The sequence below is a fragment of the Tupaia chinensis genome, unplaced genomic scaffold (assembly GCF_000334495.1).
Source record: "Tupaia chinensis unplaced genomic scaffold, TupChi_1.0 Scaffold000239_1, whole genome shotgun sequence".
Classification (NCBI taxonomy): Eukaryota; Metazoa; Chordata; class Mammalia; order Scandentia; family Tupaiidae; genus Tupaia; species Tupaia belangeri.
The window spans coordinates 165,572-172,341 of NW_006159717.1; the positions used below are offsets into that span (position 1 = coordinate 165,572).

At 63.6% G+C, this 6,770-nt stretch overlaps 1 protein-coding gene across 1 annotated transcript in view; it reads left to right on the forward strand.

Moving 5' to 3' along the window:
• Positions 1 to 899: 899 nt before the first annotated feature.
• The window catches only part of COL8A2 (collagen type VIII alpha 2 chain), a 29,073-nt gene continuing 23,202 nt past the window's right edge, over positions 900 to 6,770 (forward strand). The window contains exon 1 of the mRNA XM_014587882.2: positions 900 to 996. The gene's annotated coding sequence lies outside the window, so the exon portion shown is untranslated. The remainder of the gene's footprint in view (positions 997 to 6,770) is intronic.

The following is a 6,770-nucleotide window of genomic DNA, read 5'->3' on the forward strand; positions in this document are numbered from 1 at the left end:
GAGACAGGCGTCACTGTGAGATCACTGGGCACTCGCTACGGCCGGTCTCTGTTCACGTGTGGCCTTTATCCCTGTAACTGCGCTGCAGGGCAGAGATCGGTGGCCCACGTAGCAGAGGGCGAGTGGAGGCTCAGCGAGGTCAAGGGCCTGCCCTCTGCCGAGTGCAAGCTGGGCGCCAGTCCGGGTCTGAGGACACGCAGCTCGCGTTCTTCCCCTCGCCCTGGCCAGGTGCTCCCCGGCTTGCTCTGGTGGGGAGGAGTGGGCTCCGTGGTGGCACGCCCGTGGCCGTCAGAGCACGGGTGTCTGCGGGGCAGGGCACGGGGCAGGGAGGTCAGGCTGAGAGCCGGACAGTGGGCTGATGTCTGGCAGGCCCTGGCGGGGGGAGGCTGCCCCTCGAGGGCAGCCCCTGAGCTGGGGGTCCTGGCCTCTGGCCTCCACCTTGCCACTGGCTGCAGTGTGAGCTTGGGGAGGTCCTGTCAGGGTCGCTGTGGTCCCGCCGTGAGGTGGGCTGGTCATCCCGGCGGGGAGGAGAAACCTGGACAGGGCAGTTTCTCTGCCCCTGAAGGGTCCCAGGAGCTGGCTCACCGGCCTCCACTCCCAACCCGGGGCCAGAGCCTCGCCACCCGGAAGTCCTCCTTTGGTGTGGCCTCCTTCCCTCCCACTGCTGGCTGCCACAGCGCTCTGCGTGGGCCTCTGGGCCACGCTCCCTCACAGGCGACCACGGCTCAGCTCGTGGCCACATTCTTCTCATAGTTCCCCGAGCACAGCAAATCCAGCCGCTTAGCCAGGAATGCAGAGTCCCTCCTGCAGTGGCGGCAAGGGCCGGGTGGGGGCGGCACCCCCAGGGGTGGGGCTGGAGGGGCCCAGGGGGGTATGGAGGACGCCCCCACCCCGAACTCTGCGCCTCTGCTCTGGGAGCTGGGAGGCCGTCCTCGGAATCTCTGGACTCACTCGGCTGGGATCCAGGCCCTGGGACCGTCTCCACCGGCCAGCGAGGTGAGCTGGGACAAGCGGCTTCTCCCTGAGTGACCTCGGCGTCTTACCTGTGAAATGGGGGTCCAGCGTGAACTTTGAACCTTGTAGGGTTGCTCGGAGGGTCCTGGGGAGGGTACGTGCAGTAACAGCAGCAAGCCTTCCTGAGTACTCCTCCACACCAAGCAGCGCTGGGGGCGGCGACAGAAGCTGGCCTGTCACCCTCACAGGCCTCCGGGAGTAGGGCTGTAGTGAGAGGGAGGCCTGGGCAGGACCCTGCGGCTGAGCTTCCGGGCACGCTCTGCTAGAGGTGCGAGTGCGCTAGAGGAGGCACCCGACGGGGCCCTGTCTTCCAGTTCCATCCGTCAGGGTCTGGGCCTGCTTGAACACCCCATGTGTTTTTGAAGCTGGCAGGGCCAGGATTTGAACTGTGGTCAGCCGTGTGGGATCTAGTTCCCTGTGCACAGGGCTTAACCACTGTACCATGGGGCCTGCTGCCAATGAGGATTTTTTTCTTTTTTCCATAGGGCACATGCACTTGCTGGAGAGAGACAGAGGGAAAGTGAGAACTCAGTCCCCAGGGAGATGGTCAAATGCAATCTCTTTTCCTCCATTCTCCCCTCGGGAGAGGAGCCTGGTGTGCTTTTCAAACTGCTGGGTTCTGGACTCGAACCCTGGTTGGCTACATGGGAGTCCAGCTCCTTAACTACCACACCACCCACTGGGTCTGATTTTTTTTTTTTAATTGCTGGAGGATGCAGCCACTTGCCAGAGAGTGAGCGAGCGGCCCCAGTGGGGTGTGGTCACACACAATCCTTTCCCCCACATCTCCACCTGTCACGATTGGGCTCACAGGCACATATGCCAGCAGGTATCTCGAGCCACAGGTTCTGGATCCCAGCCCTGGTCAGCCATGTGGGCTCCACTGCGCTGTGGGGCCGGCCCCCACCGGCTTTGAAACAAGCCTCTGCCCCAGGAGGGGCTCACAGATTGGGCTTTTCTCCCTCAAGCCCCAACTCCCGGACAAACCCATTGCTTACCTTATGGCCGTCAGCACCCCAGCTGGGAAAGCCACAGCGGGAAGCTGACCTGGGCCCTGACGACCTTTTTGGGAGCCCTGCAGCCCTTGGAAGCTGCTGGGGCAGGGGTCGCAGACACCCCCCCCCCATCTGGTTCGGGATTTAGCTCTGTACTAAGGGGAGATGTCTCCAGGGGCAGGGCTCAAGGAGGGGATTAGGGAAGGCAGCTGGAGCTGGGGTGGGGGTTAAGAACACAGTCCCATTGAAGTCAGTGCAGGCACTCCCAGAACACTCAGCCACCCTGACTTCCTATTTTGTTGACCCCATGGGCCTTGGTCCTGGGGGTCCTGAGCCCTCGGTAGTAGCTGCTGCTCCTCTGCCAGCCGAGCCTGTCCCCGGTGGGCTGAGGTATGCGGGGGGAGCAGATATGGGGAGTTGGACCCTGGTGGTCTCCAGGAGGCCAGGCACACAGGCCTTCAGCCGCCTTGGGGCTGGCCCCGCGCCCCTCTCTCCTTGCCCCAAAACCTTGCAGGATAGAAGTGACCCTTCTGGGCCTCCCGCTTCTCCTTGGTGAGATGGGATGGCAGCCCCAGCCTGGCAGTTACAGGAGGGCCTGATAAAGTAACGGTGAGGCGAGCCTCGTTCCCTGCCGGAGGCATACGGGCACTTGGGGAGAGGCCACTGCTGCTCTCATTTAAAAGTTTATTCATTGATGTCTTCCATGAACGAGTGGGAAGGAGGCGGGGAGAGCGGGCACCAGCCAGTCCTGGGCCGTGGACACGCGTGTGCCGGCACACTGGGGCGGCCTTGGGCTTGGAGCAGGACGCTCCCCGCATGGGGCCGTCGCGGAGCACTGCTGTGCCCTGTGCAGCCCTGCGGCCCCCGAGCCTGACAGCACTGGGAGCTCCGGGCTGGCCCTGGGCTCTGACGCTGGTGGTCAGCGTTTCTGTTGGCCCAGCCTCGCTCGCACTTCCCACGGCGCGGTGAGGTCAGGAGCCCGGGGAGCCGGCAGCGGCGCTTCAAATTCAGGCCTTCCCCTAGTGCCAGCTACTTTGCCCTTCTCTCCCTCTCTCTCTTAATTTTGCTAGAGTTTGCGTACTCTCTGGGGAGGGCAAGTGAGAAAACATCCCCTGCGGGGTGGTCATGCCACAGGCTCTTCTCTGTTTTCCCTTCGGGATTTTGATTTTGGACACACACACCAGGCGTGAGTTTCAAGCCACCAGGTCCGGGACTCAGACCATGGTCACCCATGTGGGAGTCCGGCGCCTAAACCACTGTGCTGCGGGCTGGCCCAGTGACTTAACCTGTCCCTTAGTGTCCCCGTTCGTAGCAAGGGCAGATGACGTGCCCGCGTCACTGGCCGTGGGGACTGAACGAGCTAGCCCGTGAATGGCAGCTACCCGGACAGGTCCCCAGGTGTGCCCCAGCCATAGGTGCGTGGCGAGTGTCAGCTGTGACCACACTGTGTTGTCTGCAGGTTGCCACCCTCCCCGGCCCGTGTGTGCTCGGAGCTCTCACCTCCAGACCCACACACAGTGCTCCTTCGGCGTCTCCCCACCCCAGCCAGCTAAACCCATGTTCGTCCCTCAAACCCCAAACCTGGCCGAAGTCACTCCCCTTCCCCAAGCCTCCTGATGGGGTAGGGGCTGGATCAGAGAGGTCAGGGTTAAGCTGAGCAGTGAGGCCCCCACACCCAACCCAGGCTCCACCAACTAGGCCAGGGTGTACGGCAGCCGCCCAGGCTGCTGGGCCACCTCTGGGGTCGCGGTGTTCCCAGTCGCAGGACGGAGGCAGGGCTCTGCCGGGGGAGGGCAGGCCTCAGCCTCTGGCCTCCGCGTCTGGCTGCTTGTGAGCTAGAGGCCGGGTTGGGATGTCAGAGTTTCCATGGGAGCCGGCAGAGGCAAGCAAGCAGCTGGAGGAGAGAGTGACGCGGCCGGCAGTCCTCCCTGCCAGGTGGGCTGGCTGGGCGTCCCCTCCCGGTCCGCTCGGGAGTCACTTCGGGGTCTGGATTCCAGCCCCAGCTTCTCTGTGAACAGCGGCATGACCTTGACGAGGGCTTTTGACAGGGCCTGGCACTGTGCTTGGCTGAGGTGGAAATGGGGACCTGGCCATCCTGGGCTCTGATGACATCACCTCCCCACTCCACGACCTTCTGTGGCTCCCCACGGCTTTGCAGGGACATGCAAGCATGGCATCCAAGACTCCTCGCCATGTGACCCCACCCTCCTCAGTCCCCCCTTGACCTTGACCCCTGCACTTGGCCTTCCCTGGGCCTGCAAACAGCTTCCTACTGCCAGGATTTCCCATTTTTTGAGAGAGAGAGATTTTTGCCGTTATAGGGTATGTGTGCTTGCTAGATAAAGTCAGAAATCACCCCCCAGGGGGGATGGCCACACCACATTCCATTCTCCTTCTGGGATCTTGGGCACACATGCATGCTTACTGGGTATGAGTTTCAAGCCGCCGGATCTGGGATTCGAACCATGGCCAACCATGTGGGAGTCCAGCACCTTCACCACTGGCCTGCTGGCCCCATTAAATTCCTTTTCTTACCTCGTCTGCCTCAGATGCCTACTCATCTTGCAGGATCCAGGCCCGGTGTCACCTCCTCCATGAAGCCTTCTGGGGAAGGTGAAGAGGGAGGTGGCGCTCCCTGCTCCCCAGCCCAGCACTCTCAGGCAGGGTGTGACATCCTCACCTGATGCCACAGTCCTTTCAGGGCAGGACATGAGCTGAGCCTTTCTGTGGCCGAGGTCCAGCCTTGGGTCCCCACGGAATAGAGCCTCCCCAGGGGGGATCCCAGCCCATCAAGGAGCCACCCTCAACCAGGGTCTGCAATCTAGTTACGGGGTGGCCCCAGCCTGGGCCCTAGGACAGGAGGGACTCCAGCAGCCCAGGCCACCCCCAGTGGGCACTGCGAGGGTGCACTAAATGATGGCGTGGCGCGTGTGGGTGCACACCTGGCTCCCCGGGGCAGGGCTGAGGAGCCAGCCCAAGGTCGAGGTCACCAAGGCCCCAGCAGGGCACAGGCGCCGCTGCGGCTTAGGGCAGGAGGGCCCGGCCTGCGGCTCTCACCATCTCTCCTGTTCGCCCTCAGGTCCTGCGTCTCTGGGACCTGCCCAGGCCCCTCGGACCTGAAAGGTAAGCTAGATTCGAGGCTGGGGCTTCTTGACCTCCCAGCCTGTGCTCATCGCCATCTGACCTGGCAGGGGCAGGTCCCCTCCTGCTGCAGGGGACGCCCTTGCCAGGTCTGAGTATCAGCCCCTCCTGCAGGTGACCTCAGCGGCCTGCCGCCTGCCTTTAAAACCCGGCCCAACTCGGAAGCAGCTTTTTCTCATTTGTGAGCTATTTCGCCGGCTCCCTGGCGCTGCCGTGTTTGCTTGGCCCGGCCTGGGTGCAGTGGCCTGGCCCTGCTCCCGCCGGGCCTCCTCCCTGCCCAGCCCGGCCCCTCCTGCTGCCGCTGCCGCCGCCGCCACCATGCGGGGAAGCCGCGGAGGCCCAGGCATCGTGCCCGCGAAGGCAGCGGGGGGCGGTGGCGCGCCGGAAGGCCGCAAATGCGAACCAGAAGGCCAGGAGGGGTTGGAGACTGAGGAGGCCCCGCCTGCCTCCGCCGGGGCCTGGGGGTGGCTGGGCTTTGGGGGCCCTCAGTTGTCCAGAACCGGCAGAAGTTAACAGTCCCTGCTGGAAGGCAAAGCCGGGGCCCCAGCGCAGGTGGCCGGAGCCGTTGGTGGGGAAGAACCCGCTGCCCTGGTGCCCTGGAGGGCACGTTGTCACCTTGGCGGGTGTCCCTCTCTGGCTCACCTGCCCCGCCTGGCTCTTCTCACCTCCTTGGACAGTGTGCTGCCCTGAGATGCCCCTTTCCTGCCAAGTAGTGGGGCACCCTGGCCAGAGAGGGCAGGGGCAAGGCCTGAGGAGTGGAGCCGGCCACCTGCAGGGACCCAGGAAGGGAGTGTGGCCCAAGCCCTCTAGCCCAGAGCCGAGGACTGGAGAGGAGCCACACTGAGAAACCGGACCTGTCAGAAGCCACCCTGAGGGCTTAGCTGGGCCAGGGCGTGGGGTGAGGGGTCAGAGCCCTGGACCTGGAGCCTGGGTACAGGGGAGAGGAGTTGAAGAGCTGCAGACTTCACTGAGCACACATTGTGGGCTGAGCCTCAGCAGGGGGAGTGGAGGGAGGGACAGGGGTGCTGTCCTGCAGTGGGTGCCTAGGAGGCTCTGTCCTGCCTGAGGAGGCAGGGAGGCTGTTTGGAGGAGAAGGCATTTGGGCTGGTTTTGTTCTAGAGGGCACTGCACCTGCCAGGGGGAGACAGAGAGGCCTACAGAGAGGGGGAGGGAGCCAGCATCTGGTGCAGGGAGGGGGTCACGCCGCACTCCCCTCCCCTCCCCTCCTGCTTCCTTTTGGAATTTCGCTCCAGGTGTGTTTTTCAAGCCACCAGGCTGAGATTCAAGCTGCGTGGTCGGCCATGTGGGATCTGGCTGCTTTACTCACCAGGCCGCAGGGCTGGGCCTGGTCCAGGGCTTAAGTGAGCAGTAAGTAGGGGTGCGTGGAGGAGAAAGGAGCGAGGGCAGTCCAGGCAGAGGGCAGGGGGCGGTGGGGGGCACTGAGAAGCCTGGGGTGTCGGGTCCTGGGTGCTGGGGGCTGGTGGTGCCTAGGGTGCTCCTCACCTTGCACCGTGTCTCTCCAGGGCAGGTCCGGGCCCTTTGCAGGGTCCCCACCAATGAACCGTATCCGGGTTTTTTTTTTTTTTTTTTTTTTTTTTTGTTTTTGCGGAGGGCAATAGC